We start from the raw sequence: 15,051 nt of genomic DNA on the forward strand, positions 1-15,051 counted from the left end.
GTAAAGAGAGACAGGAGATAGTAAAATCCCTTACTCTTACATGCCATCTGGAAAATGTACCTCACTTACAGTCATGCAAGTTGAGTGTCAATCAGTGTCTAGACTTGCCTTCCCACGTGCAGAGTTGAAATGCTGGGTGTGGCAGGAGGGCTGGGGGTTCAGCAGTGGTATATCACCACGACCCACTTCAGGGATTTGCTCCTATATCCTTTAAGGGAGAAGCTGTAAGGAATAGAGTTTTCAATAAGATGGAGGGAGATGCTAGAAACTGCAGCTATGAACCACCCCCCAATAATGACCTCCATCTGTCACATTCAGATCTACGTTCCCATTATGTGGAAACTAGTCACCTATGTTCCTTTACCTTCCCTCCTCTACACAAATTGGCTGAAAAGGTCAGAAATCACTCCAGTTTGTGACCTGTGGAGACCTATCTGTGGAATTCACAGCCCTCCTCCAGTTCCAACTGTAGCCAATAATGTAAACACAATGGCCCTAGTTTGGGAAAGTATCTAAACATGTGCTTAAAGTTAAACATGTGCTCAGAGTACTATGATGATAAATGAAGTATAAAAATCATTATAGAATAGACTAGAAGGCCATTTGAGCATAGGTAAATCCATGGATTAAACTGAGGGAAACACAGAAGGAGTTAAGGTTGTTGACAGATCATTAACTCTCATTTTGCTGAATATAAATTACACGATGTTGTTTTCAATTATTTAACTAAGCTTTTTGTACAGGAACATTAGTCACATGCAGCAGCATCACAATGCAAATCTAGAATCTTCAGAATCAGTCCTTAAGGCAAAGAAGCATCTCCATTAACACTGAGATCTGCAATGTCTGGTCAAGGTCATCACTGGCCAGGAGACCCTGTGACCTCGTTTATTAGACTATGTCATATGCAGTCATATCAACTAGCCTGTTAAGTATGGCTCCTAATGTTATGATGTCAACTCATCTGTATTGGAAAGAAAATGCCCGTATGTTCACTTACAGTCCCTTCCTGCATTGAAGAGGTTATGGGGACATCTCCTTCACCATTTCCAAGATCACCAATGATGGAGAATGGAGGAAAAGTGAACTGTTAAGAGTAAGGTAGGGGTTCTCAACTGATATAAGTAAGGCAGTGTCCTGGCCTCTTTGGGTATCAGTGGGTTGCAACCACCCTGCCCTTCCCATGTGGTTAAGTTTGTATCAGTTGCATCAGAAGGTGGGGGGCATCCAGAATGGAAAAGTTAATGGGAGGGATTCCCTAAATGGAATAAGCTAAGAGCCATGAAGGCAAATACAAAATTAAAGGGAAGCAAATAATGTTGGGAAGATTCTGGCATCATATATATATTGGGAGGAACCTCAAAGATGAAAAAGTTATGGAAATTTCTTTACTGAAAAATTAAACAACATTTACTTTAAACAACATTTGGAACCTATGATTTCATGGTGGTTTGTGTGCTCCCAGCCAAAGCATAAAAAAGTTCTGAAAACATTCCTGGCTTGGCACTGGAATGATACAGTACCCTCCTTTCTTCTTTTGCTGCTGTAGTTTAAAATCATTTTCCCTTTTGAAAGGGGGACAGTTGTATTAAGTGACATTCCCACAAAGAAGCAGTATACATTTTCAAGTACATTTTCATTTTATGAGGAGTTTGTGAGTTAGACTAACATGTTCATTACCTTCACTATCTCTCATTTTGCAATGCTAAAGATAGCTTGCTAAACTGGAACTCTTTAATTATCTGCTCCTTTCCTGAATGATTGCTAAAGATTTGTGTGTGGAGGGTAACATGCTATGCCTATAATTAATATCAAAACCCCATAACTTCCCGTTGAGTAAGCTGTGGTATTTAACAGCAGCATTTGAGATAATTGTGAAATTACTTACTTGGAGGGAGGGAGAAAAATTAAGAATCTTGCATCACGTTTGATGATGCCTTTTTCATGAAATGAAAAATCTGTTACTTGCTTTTTCCATTTCTGGGACTGACTCCTCTCCCAGTGAGACATATGGCTCATAGACACTTGTCCCAATGGAGCTTGGCTATGCCCCTTTTCACCTTCACTCCAGTTCGGTAACTGCCAATGCTATATAGAATCATTGAATCCTAGAACTAGAAGGGATCTCAAGAGGTCATCCAGGGTCCCCTGCCCTCATGGCAGGACCAAGCACTGTTTAGATCATCCCTAAGGGTATATCTACCCTGCCACTCTATCTCAAACTAGGGTGGCTAATGTAGGCATTCAAACTTGCAAATGAAGCCCGGGATCTAAATATCCCGGGCTTCATTTGCATGTTCCTGGGTGGGCGCCATTTTTAAATGCCCGTAGTTCGAACTACCTGCCCGTGGCTACACGCGGCACAGACTAGGTAGTTCGAATTAAAGCTCCTAATTTGAACTACCGTTATTCCTCCTGCAAGGAGGTTTGAATTAGGAGCTTTAATTCGAACTACATAGTCCGTGCCGCATATAGCCGCAGGCAGGTAGTTAGAACTACGGGCATTTAAAAATAGCGCCCGCCCAGAAACATTCAAATGAAGCCCAGGATATTTAAATCCCGGGCTTCATTTGCAAATTCGAATGCCTACATTAGCCACCCTAGTTCGAACTAGGGTGGCAGTGTAGACATACCCTAATAGATGTCTGTCCAACCTGCCCTTAAATATCTCCAGTGATGGAGATTCTACAACCTCCCTACGCAACTTATTCCAGTGTTTCACCATCCTGACAGATAGGAAATATTTCCTAATGTCCAACCTAAACCTCCCTTGCTGTAATTTAAGCCCATTGTTTCCTGTCCTATCCTCAGATGCCAAAGAGAACAATTTTTCTCCCTCCTCCTTGTAACACCCTTTTAGATATTTGAAACTGCTATCATGTCCCCCCTCAGTCTTCTCTTTTGCAAACTAAACAAGCCCAATTCCTTCAGCCTTACCTCATAGGTCATGTTTTCTAGATCTTTAAGCATTTTTCTTGCTCTTCTCTGGACCTTCTCCAAATCTTTCTTGAAATGTGGTGCCCAGAATTGGAGACAATACTCCAACTGTGGCCTAATCAGTGCATAGTTGAGTGGAAGACTGACTTCTCGTATCTTGTTCACAACACTCCTGTTAATACATCCCAGAAGCATTAATCTCTCTATTCCAAATTAAACAAACTCTTTAAATGTCATGCCTTTCACAACAGTATTAATGATATACATGGACCTTGGAGAGGCCTTTATAGAAATATCCAAAGATTTATCCCCAGGAACATAGGTATAGCAAGGACCCCCCAACCAAAGATTGATGGTATGATGACTGCTCTAAATGAAAACAGACAGTATGATGACTGCAACACAGGTTCCCTTCCCCCTGTAGAGGACCCAGGTAAGGGAATGGAGGATCAGATGATCACTAACGTATCTTGCAGCTTCAGGACCCTCAAGACAATGGAACAGCTCCAGACTTGGTCTCCAGGTGGCACTGACAGGTAAGGTGTAGATCTCTGGATCAGGAGATGTTAGCTCTGCTCCAGCAATGGCTTAGTTCACTCTGCCTTCTTGTGAAATTGTGGGGGGTATTTGTCCTCAGTTGAAAGGATGGCATCTGGTGACACACCCCTTGCATGTGTAAGCAGGGGCTAAAAAACTGCTTGCTATCAGCCAGCTTAAAAGAGAGAGCTGTCCTGGAGGTGGGTGTGCTCACTCAAATTGTTTAGCTCTGCAAGCTACTTAACTGTTGATATGTAAATACAGCTCATGCCAGGATGGGGAAGGAATCTGAGGTGTGGTTATGTAATTCTAATTCAGCCGGGGCTGTTGGAGGATCAGTGTTGGAATGGAATGTGATGTACTGTAACTAATTTGGGCTGTTGGGGGGAGTCACAAATCATGTGACCCCTAAATGTGGGAACTGTAAAATATGACACCAGTGCTTGCAGGAGAGACACCATCACTGTACGAGGTCTCAGACGAACAAGCTCTCCCTTCCAGCGTTGGGTGTACTGAGCTTGAGGGGAAGGGCTTGAGCCAACCTGCAGCATGCCTGCCAGGTGTGAGCTGTAAGACGGATTCAATCTGTCTCTTTCCCCTCTGTTTTAAGGATAGACCTAAAGCAGACTCTATCAGGAGTCCTTTACTATTCCAGTGGAAGCTGGGATCTTTTGCCAGCTTAGGTGATGGCTAAAGAGTTGAAATCACTAAGAGCTGAAGTCACTGGTTTGGCCTGGAACCAGACCCATTGCAGCTGGCAGGAACAACTGGCAAGCAGCCAGCAAAGTGGCTGCCGGGAACCATCGGTGGGTGGCTGGTAGGAGCAGCAGCAGGCAGCCAGCCGAGCTGCTGGTGGCAATGGCAGGCAGCAAGGACAGCACACAGGTGGCATCACATCAGGCTCTATGAAGGAAGTCATCAGGATGATGTGTCTGGGTCTGCACTCACTGGACAGAGCTGTAAGTGGGGCTTTTGAACTGGGGTAAGGAGAAAGTTTGGGTAAGTGAATGGAACCCTTACCTTGTTGGACTAGTGAACCTGAGGACATTGCTCAATCCATTTGAGTTGGGACTGTTACTCGTAAGGAGTTATGAACTCTGTTCATGGTATTTTCCCAAGTTAATGCCATGTCACTTCTCTTTCTCTCATTAAAAGTTTCTTTTCTACACTCAGACCCTGTGCTTGCGAGTGGGGAAGCATCACCTCTCAGAGGCACCCAGAGGTGTGTGAATTTCCCAGACTACTGGGTGGGGGCTCAAGTTGGTTCTGTGTGAGATGGACCCCTAGATATTGAACCTGGCCCTGGTTGCTGCCGGCCCTACCTGACAGAAGGGTTACATGTGCAAATAAGATCACACTGCCATGACCAGATCTATATGCGTGGTGCTAGGCACACACCTCTAAGTAGCTGGAGAGCTGATTTTTACAAGGATGTAGCATTTCTGTAAATGCCTGGAGAGACAAAGGCTGTGTCTAGACTGGCATGATTTTCTGGAAATGCTTTTAACGGAAAAGTTTTCAATTAAAAGCATTTTCGGAACAGAGAGTCTAGATTGGCACGGACGCTTTTCCGCAAAAGCACTTTTTGCGGAAAGGCGTCCATGCCAATCTAGACGCGCTTTTCCACAAAAAAGCCCCGATGGCCATTTTCACAATCGGGTTTTTTTTTTGCAGAAAACAAATCTGAGCTGTCTACACTGGCCCTTTTGAGCAAAAGGTTTGCGCAAAAGGACTTTTGCCCGAACAGGAGCAGCATAGTATTTCCGCAAGAACACTGACTATCTTACATGAGATCGTCAGTGCTTTTGTGGAAATTCAAGCGGCCAGTGTAGACAGCTGGCAAGTTTTTCCAGAAAAGCAGCTGATTTACGGAAAAACTGGCCAGTCTAGACACAGCCAAAGAGAAAAGAAGGCTCAGATTCAGCGCTTCTTTGCAGCCCTTGTATTATCACATCAAAGGGGTGTTTAAATCAACACTGCACTTTATTTCTCAGAAACTGGGAGCTCGGGAAGAGTCTCTCCTTCACAAAATGCCATTTTTCACTGAAAATCCATAGTTCTTGTCTGAGACATGTCCCTGTTGGTTGTAGAGTACTCCACACTGTCACAAACATTTGTCGCTGTTCTTGATAGTGTGAGTGGGAGGCTCGGCCTCAGTGGCTATTGTGATAGGACTAGTAGAAATTGCAGAAGATAGATGAGCAATTTATGGGTCAACATTCTATATGCAGATCAGGATTGGGACCCCATTGTGCTAGGAGATGCACAAACACACAGATGCTCCTTTGTTCACCAGCAAACTGATTAGTAACCCATTCTATGGTTTGGCACAATATCCCAGGATTTGTGATGTATTAAATTAGTACTTTAATCACCCAATTCTTTGCTTTACTCTCTGCACTGTCAATAACTTACAACCACCCGCCCAGGCCAAGGACATGTGGGTATGGTACTTTGCCATTTCCACCAATGATGACACTGAAATAACACAAGATATTGATAACTAGTTAAAGGTTGAAGCTACAACTGTTACTCATTTAGCTAGATCTGTTCTATTACTGCACAGCCAATCACCACAATGCCCTTAAATAATTATAAAATGTAGGTGCAACTACCATATGCCCTGGCCACACAAGATACATTTTCTCACCTGTCAAGCTGCAAGTCTCCACATAGGCCAGTATTAAGGAAAAACACAATTTCTTATGGAAGGCTTCATATCTATGAGAGATGGTAAGGACCTTCCCATGCCACCCTTGTTCTCAAAACTGTGCCCAAGATGTAGGGAAGGAGGATACAGAAACTGATTTCACACAAAGGGACTCCAGCACACTGTACAAAGCTGGAGCACTAATCAATGCTGATGTCTTTGAAACTCATGCGTACCCTGAAAATATAGTTGTACCAAACTGGGCAACTCTGCACATACCACTCTTGACCAAAAGTGCTATCAGACAAGTGAGGAGGAAGGATAGTGTCATGGGGGTCCACGACCACCACACCCAAAAAGAGGAAATAGGTGGTGGTTATCAGGGACTCCCTCCTAAGTGGGATGGAGTCATCCATCTGCTGTCCAGACATGGAAACTCAAGAATCGTGCTGTTTGCTGAGACTGATCAAGCCATCGGACTGCTACCCCTTCCTACTTCTCCATGGGGGTACCAAGAATGACCTAGAGCAGCTCACTACAGACTATGATGCTCTGGGAAGAAGGATAAAGGAGTTTGAGGCACAAGTTGTATTCTCATTCATCCTCCTTGTTGAAGGAAAAGGCCCAGGTAAGATCATTGCATTGTAGAAGTAAATATATGGCAGTGCAGATGATGTCAGGGAGAGAGCTTTGTATTCTTCAACCATGGGGTGTTGTTTTAGGAAGAAGGATTGCTAGGAAGAGATAGGATCCACCTAACAGAGTGGGGAAAATGTCTTTGCAGACAGGTTTGCTAATGTGGTGAGGAGGGCTTTAAACTAGGTTCACTTCGGGCAGGAGACCTAAGGATAACGGGAGGAAGTAGCAGGAGGAGGGTGCAACAGGGGAAGCCTTCTAATTCATACTGAGACAGCAGGGCAATTGGCTAGTTATCTTAGGTAACCGTACATAAACATAAGTAGCCTGGGAAACAAACAGGAAGAATTGGAAGTCTTGGCATAGTCAAGGAACCATGATGTGACTGGAATAATGAAGACGTGGCGGGGTAACTCATATGATTGGAATACTGTCATGGATGGGTATAAACTGTTCAGAAAGGAAAGGCAGGGGAGAAAAGGAGGAGCTACACTATGGCTGTGTCTACATTGGTGCGATCTTGCGCAAAAGCAGCCGCTTTTGCGCCAAAACTTGCTGCCTGTCTACACTGGCTGCGAGTTCTTGTGCAAGAACACAGACATTCTAATGTATGAAATCAGTGCTTCTTGCACAAGAACTATGATGCTACCGCTCAGGAATAAGCTCTTTTGCGCAACTGTTCTTGCGCAAGAGGCCAGTGTAGACAGGCAACATGAATTTCTTGTGCAAGAAAGCCCAATGGTTAAAATGGCCATCAGAGCTTTCTTGCACAAGAGAGCGTCTACACTGGCAAGGATGCTCTTGCACAAAAGCACATCTCTTGCGCAAAGGCACATGCCAGTGTAGACGCTGTCTTCTGGAAGAGTTTTTGCACAAGAACTCTTCTGCAAAAGAGTTCTTGTGCAAAATCAGGCCAATGTTGACATAGCCTATATGTAAGAGAACAGTAGAATTACTTGGAACTCCAATATTAAACTGGAGAAAAGTCTATTGAGAGTCTTCAGGTTAAGATGAAAGGTGAGAGCAACAAGAGTGATGTCATGGTGGGCATCTGCTGTAGACCACCAGAGCAGGAAGATGAGGTAGATGAGGTTTTGTTTCTTTGTACTACTAACAGAAGTTTCTAGATCACAAGCCCTGGTTCTCTTTGGAGACTTCAGTCACCCTGACATCCGCTGGAAGATCAATACAGCAGAGCACAAACAAATCCAGGATGTTTTTGGAGAACACTGGGGGACAATTTCCTGATGTGAGTGCTGGAGGAACCAACTTGGAGTCATGCTCCTCTTGACCTGCTGTTCAAAAACAGGGAAGAGTTGATAGGGCAAGTAAAAGTAGGTGGCAGCCTGGGCAGCAATGACTATGAGATGACAGAGTTCAAGGTTCTGACAAAAGGAGAGCAGCAGAATATAGACCCTGTGCTTCAGAAAAGCAGATTTTGTCTAAGTGGGATAGAGTCATCCATCTGCTGTCCAGACATGGAAACTCAAGAAGCGTGCTGCTTGCCTGGTGCTAGAATTCAGGATTTGATGCAGTGTCTGCCAAGACTGATCAAGCCATCAGACTGCTAATCTGAGGGAGAAAAAAGTCCAGGACAGTTGACTCTATTTTTAAAAAGTCTTACAGAAGGCACAGAAACAAACCATTCCAATGTGCAGAAGGAATAGCAAATACTGTGGGTGATTAGCTTGGCTTACGAGATAAATCTTTTCTGAGTTTACACACAAAAAGGAAGTTTACAAGCAGTAGAAATGTGAATGGTGTGACATTACTGGATTATAATATGAACATACAAATAATTGTTGCAACCACTGTTATATGTGTAACCCCCTTTTTTTTCCCCAGGTTGTTCTGGAGCAGGTCACACTTACAGGTGTGCCTGGGCACCTGATGGTTTTAATATAAAAGGAGATCCTGAGTACCCCAGTGGTGGTGATGTTTAGTTGCGGAAACCCTATCCACCCCTTGCTGTAGTCCCTAACTCATAAAGAATATACAATGGCAGTGCCTCCACCTGGCTGGCCCTGTACACACTTAATGGTGTGCCTTAGGAGCCTCCAGGAATGAAATTATTCCAGCAATAATCTGGATCTAACTCCAGGACAACAATTATAAATACTATACATCTAATTAATTACATTAAAATGAACACACCTTTACTTAACAACTTAAAGAAACAGGGTTTAACAGATTAACAGTGAATAACATCAATTAACAAAGTACACAGAAGTAATAAGAACTTATCTAGCTGGCATTTGCACTGCCACCATTTATCCCACCCCAGAGTGTGCACTCCTCTGCACTCAGAGTCCCAGACGCTTGCATGGGCGCGCTTGAAGATCTGCAGCTATAGTGGAGGTTCTCTGTAGGTTGTGTGTGTGTCTGAATGAGTCCAAGCTATGTAGCCAGCTGTAAACTCCCTCTGCCACTGGAGCAGGCTCTACCAAATGCAGCAGCTCTGGTTCACTGGGCTGGCCACTCTGCCTCTCTTTGGACCAGAGTTAGTCTATATCTCTGAGGTCTGTCCCAGGCAGCACTTGCACTTCCTCAAAGAGCGCATTTACTTACAGCCTCCTTCTGTGTGCTGGTTGTAGTGTAGTCCTTCTGAGCCACAGGCACAGCCAGAACCTCTCCCCTCTAGGGCAATCAGCTGCCTCAGAAGCAGCCTCCTAGATCCAAGTCCTAAAGGCTCTCGGTCCCAGTCTGTAGTTGCAACATAACAGTTCCTGGACTAGATAAGTCTCCTCCACAGCAGCCTGGCTCCTTTTGTCCCAAAATGGAGAGCCCCCAGACTGCTGAGACCTTCTCTCCACATGGAGAGCCTCAGACAAAACTTCGCTTCCTGGTTTCCTCAAGGGCTCATGGGAATTGTAGTCCCTAGAGTTAGATTGCACCACACAGAATCCTCCCAGAAAAAAGTCAGATGCACCTTTAGAAAAGGGGACTACATATGTTTGCACCAAATCTTGTACAAAGTGGATTAAGTGAGCTGTCTATTGAAAGGTGATGATTCGTTGATTCTGTTTGTACTATTCATGTGCGTGTTTCATTTTTATATTTCAAGTTATGAGTATTGGCTACATACTTGTATATCAACTGTTTGCTTCTGGGAGATGTCAACAGGAGGCTGGGCCAATCTATTGTGAAAGGGTTGCTAGTCAAGGAAATAGCAGTTGCTGACTGACAATGGGCCTTAATCGGTGCCAACCCACATCTGAGAAATGTGGAAATCTAAGGAACGTGTCTGCTTTTTTGGAACAGTTTCCGAAAAAGCTGACGTGTTCTTTTGGCGTCCCTGTATTCCTCTCAGTGAGAGGAATAAGGGATGTTCCAAAAGAGGAGTTTTTTCCAAAATTTGGTCCCATGTAGACGGGCCAAATTTTGGAAAAGCCTCTTTTTTTCCAAAAGCAGAAAAAGATATGCAAATTGCGGTTTGCAATTTGTGTATCTTTTTCTGACTTTTCTTGACAGTGTAGACATAGCCTGAGTCATGCATAGACAGTTTACTTACTCTTGTGAGAAACTCCACCTTGAGACATACTTTTACTCAGCAAGATCAATGAGATTCCCTCCATATAGGCAAGGATATAAAGAGGGTCCTGTGGGTTCCTCCATTTGTCTTCAATCCTGTTTTCATTCTAGCTAATCACCTCTGAAAGATCTCTGTTATGAACTGAAGCTTAAAAGTGCTGATGACCCATCCTAACAGAAGACATATTCCAGAAACATATAAGACAGGAAATTATTACATCTCTGATATATGCCTGCACCAATAATTTTGCAATTGGTGTATGTAACTTGATTCCTTTAGCAATTTTACTCTCAATCTTTTCTTTCTTTCATTCATTTTATTAATAAACCTTTAGATTTTAAATTCTGAAGGATTGGTATAGTATGCTCTTTTGAGGTATAAATTGACCTGGGAATGTGGCTTGTCCTTTGGGATCGGAAGAACCTGTTCAGATTTGGTGAGATTGGTTTTAATAACCTCTCATCTGTATAAGGGAGATGCAGGTGGTGGCACAGGACAACTGGAATGTTTAAGGGCATTTCTTGCATGATTTCTTGCTAGTCAGCATGGTGAATGGAAGAGCTCTTTGTGACTGGTATAGTGCCTTATACTGGAGGATCCCCAGTCTTGGACTATAAGTAGCCCCGTCTTTAAGCAATTTGCACTGATTTGACCCTCTCAGTGGTGCCTCCAGAAACTTCATTTCTTATAGACAGATGAATAGAGAGGAATATAAATCTGCTCAAGCATGCAGGGGTTTTATCAGGAAGGCCAAAGTGCAATTGTAGTTGCAACTAGCAAGGGAGATGAAGGATAACAAGTAGAGTTGCTACAGACACGTTAGCAATAGGAAGATGACCAAAGAAGGTGTGGGACCCTTGCTGAATGAAGAAGGCAACCTAGTAACAGATGATAGAGAAAAAACGGAAGTACTCAATGCCTTTTTTCTTCTAGATCCTCACAGACAAGGCCAGTGCCCGGACTTCTGCACTGGTCAGCACAATGTGGGGAGAAGGTGAGCAGCCCTCAGTAGTGAAAGAATAGGTTAAGGACTATTTAGAAGAGCTGGACATGCACAAGTCCATGGGGCTAGATCTAATGCATCTGAGAATGCTGAGAGAGTTGGCTGATGTGATTGCAGAGATATTGGCCATTATCTTTAAAAACTCGAGGCCATTGGGGGGAGGTCCTGGAGGATTGGAAAAAGGCAATTACAGTGCCCATCTTTTAAAAAAGAGAAGAAAGAGAATCCTGGGAACTACCCACCAGTCACCCTCACTTCAGTCACTGGAAAAATCATGGAGCAGGTCCTCAAGGAATCCATTTTGAAACACTTGGAGTGGAATTGATCAGAAACCTTCAAATTGCTTTCTATGATGAGCTAACTGATTCTATGGACATGAGGAAAGTGGTGGATGAGATACACCTTGACTTTAGCAAAGTATTTAATATAGTAGAATGTACTGTAAGATGAATAGAAAGCTGGCTAAATCATTGGGCTCCCATGGGTAGTGATTAACAGCTCAATGTCTTTGGTGGTCTTAAGCACCAGTTGGTATCAAGAAGAATGCCCCGGAGGCCAGGGCTGGTTTTGTTCAACATCTTCATTAACTATCTGGATGATGGGTTGGTTTACACCCTCAACAAGTTTGCAGCTGACACTAAGCTGGGGGAGAGATAGATATGCTAGAGGGTAGAGATAGAGTCCAGAGTGACCTAAGCAAATTACAGGACTGTGCCAAAAAAATCTTATGAGGTTCAACAAAGACAAGTGCAGTGTCCTTCACTTAGGATGGAAGAATCACATGCACTGAAGAAAATGAGGGGGGAGTTGATAGCAGCTTTCAACTTCCTGAAGGGGAATCCAAAGATGGTTGAGCTAGGCTATTTTCAGTGGTGACTGTTACCTGTCCTTGGAATCAGCCAAGGAATAAGCCTTGACAAAGGGTAAACTAGAGCAGCACTGAAGCTTGTTTATTGGTACAGATTCTTAATGGTTCGGTAATACTCATACACATCACATTCATGCTGGCAGTTTGAAGGCAAGCTGCAAGCGCAGTGAGAGTTAGTTTCAATTTTACAGGTGGTTGAGGCTGCTCAGGCTACAGCTTCCCCGAAATTGGCCATGAGGCAATGAATGTTCCAAGAGTCCCTTCGGATCTGTGGGCGGGCTCTACTACTTCTGGTCCTGTCTCGAGCTTGGTGTGCAGTTACATCTTTTCTAAGGAAAAAACCACACCTACCCACCCATTATATCAATGTATACACTTTGCAGAATTCTGCCTTCTAGCCATAAAAGGTAATACATACTTTACTGCCTTATGATTGGCAGTTTCTCACTCACACTTTCTTATGCACTTTATATATTGACAGGTTACATATTCATTAACATGAATACAATTAATTCTATTAAAGCTATGTGGTTTTAAGCATGCATCTAACATTACTGGATATTTCTGCTTCTTAGCATAACAGGAAACTCTTCAAACTGCAGCTAAAAAAGCAAATGTGAAGGGGAGGCCATGTCTAGCTACAGTGACAGAGGCCAGAACAAGAAGAGATGGTCTCAAGTTGTAGTTAGGCAGGTCTATCTTGGATATTAGGAAAAACTATTTAACTCAAAGGGAGGTGAAACACTGGAATGGATTATCTAAGGAGGTGTGGAATCTTGATCCTTAGAGGTTTTTTTAGACCTGGCTTGACAAAGCCCTGGTTGGGATGATTTAGTTGGGGCTGGTTCTGCTTTCAGCAGGGGGTTGGACTAGATGAACTCCTGAAGTTTATTTCAACCCTATTCTTCTATCATTCTATGTTTAAGGGTGGCCTGGGACTTACAAGGGCTCCACAAATACTAATACAGTACCAATAAACACCAACTGTGCATATTTCAATGCTATTTCTGGATCACCAAATGCTATTCCTAATAGCATTTCTGCATACTCAAACTGACACAATCAGCAGTAATATTTCCTAAAACATTTACTGTCAATACCAGCTCTTCTCACAGTCCCATGGTAGTTTACTCCTGCCCTAATCATTCAGGTGTGCATGTTGGGGATGAATTATGGATGTCAATTTGCTAGCACACTCTCTGCTTCCACAACCCCAACTATATTTTCCATAGCCTGTTGGCAACACATTCAAATATTTTCCTGACATTGTCTAAGCAAACTACAAGGCTACGTCTGCACTGGCAGCTGCTTGCACAAGAACTCTTTTGCGGAAGAGTTCTTGTGCAAAAACTCTTCCAAAAGAGAGCATCTACACTGGCATATGCTTTTGCGCAAGATGTGTGATTTTGCGCAAGAGCATCCATGCCAGTGTAGATGCTCTCTTGCGCAAGAAAGCTCTAATGGCCATTTTAACCATAGGGCTTTCTTGCGCAAGAAATTCATGTTGCGCAAAAGGGCTTATTCCTAAGCGGGGGCATCATAGTTCTTGCACAAGAAGCCCTGATTTTATACAGTAGAACGTCAGTTTACTTGCACAAGAACATACGGCCAGTGTAGACAGGCAGCAAGTTTTTGCGCAAGAGCAGCTGCTTTGGCACAAGATCGCACCAGTGTAGACACAGCCCAATGTTTTGTGCAGGTAAAAATGCTATGACAGTTTATTAAAATATAGAAGAGTAGCTAAAGTTTCACTGCTACTGAAATACACATACTAAATAAATCTATGTTTCTCTACAGTTTGCATTGCCTAATAAACCTTAAATGTCTTATTCCCTCTCAGAGGTGGGATAGACTAGTGATTATACATTGAGTTATAGCATAAAACAGGCTATAACAGACAAAAATCAGTTTATGAGCTCCTAAAAGGTGTGTCTGTAAAGCACACCTGTGCTGCTTTAGTCATCTAAGTTAATTCTTTGTGTTCCCATTTATATTTAGCACATTGAAGAGTACCCAAAAGCCAGGTAAAGGGCGGGGAAAGCAAGCAAATTCAAGACTAGCTTTCAACATAAGCAGCCCCTGGCCATGTCAACAAGCCATGGGCATTCATTGCATGAACACTTAAAATGGGAAGGGTGAGATGATAGTTGCATCTGTCTTAAGGTGCATTTGTTCTACTCCAGTATTTTTGAAAAACCTGATAGAAAGGTATGCAAGCTGGTCACGTTAAAGTCCTTGAGTAACATTTTTAAAAAGTAGCTACGTGACGTGGGAATTTTAGTCCTATTTTCAAAAGTTATATGTAAGAACTTAATTCCCAGGCATAGGCTCCTAAATGTTAATGCGACTTTTGGCCCTTTTGAAAATTGACCCTTTACATTAAAAAACATAAGACATATGTCCCCTAAAAGCACACACTGGAACAAAACATTTTATGTTGAAAAGAGATAGCTAGCGGGTTAAAAAATCTGCACCTCAGACTTTTTCTACACAGCAACATATGAGATGCAGTTTTGCCCCATAGTAACAAAGCTGTTTGAACATGCTTTAGCTCAGGAGGCAGGACAATTGCTGCTAGATCTAAAGGTTCCCAGTCCAATTCCTTAATTAATTCCTGCTATCATCCCACATATCCCGTAAGGAACATTCATTCAGTTAATTAATCATACTTTCTAAGCCTTTTATCCTTTTTATGTTTCTTCAGTGTTCCCTGTGAGCTGTGTGCTTGTGTGTGCATTCAGGAGAGATTCAAATACTGCCTTGCTGATTAGCAAATCACCCAGAGATAGGTTTTTTGTTTCTACTGGTGGTGCACAATCCACACATGCTGTGGTGCACATAGAAAAAATTATTCCACACATGGATGGAAAAAGATTGACGGGAACATT

At 43.0% G+C, this 15,051-nt stretch overlaps 1 long non-coding RNA gene across 1 annotated transcript; it reads left to right on the forward strand.

Moving 5' to 3' along the window:
- The first annotated feature begins 827 nt into the window (after positions 1 to 827).
- On the forward strand, positions 828 to 10,641 carry LOC149525794 (uncharacterized). The gene is made up of 2 exons (XR_016348870.1): positions 828 to 1,101; positions 10,403 to 10,641. It is a non-coding gene; the product is annotated as an uncharacterized LOC149525794 (long non-coding RNA).
- The last annotated feature ends 4,410 nt before the right edge of the window (positions 10,642 to 15,051 follow it).

Source organism: Pelodiscus sinensis, chromosome 1 (genome assembly GCF_052426305.1).
Source record: "Pelodiscus sinensis isolate ZL-2025 chromosome 1, ASM5242630v1, whole genome shotgun sequence".
Classification (NCBI taxonomy): Eukaryota; Metazoa; Chordata; order Testudines; family Trionychidae; genus Pelodiscus; species Pelodiscus sinensis.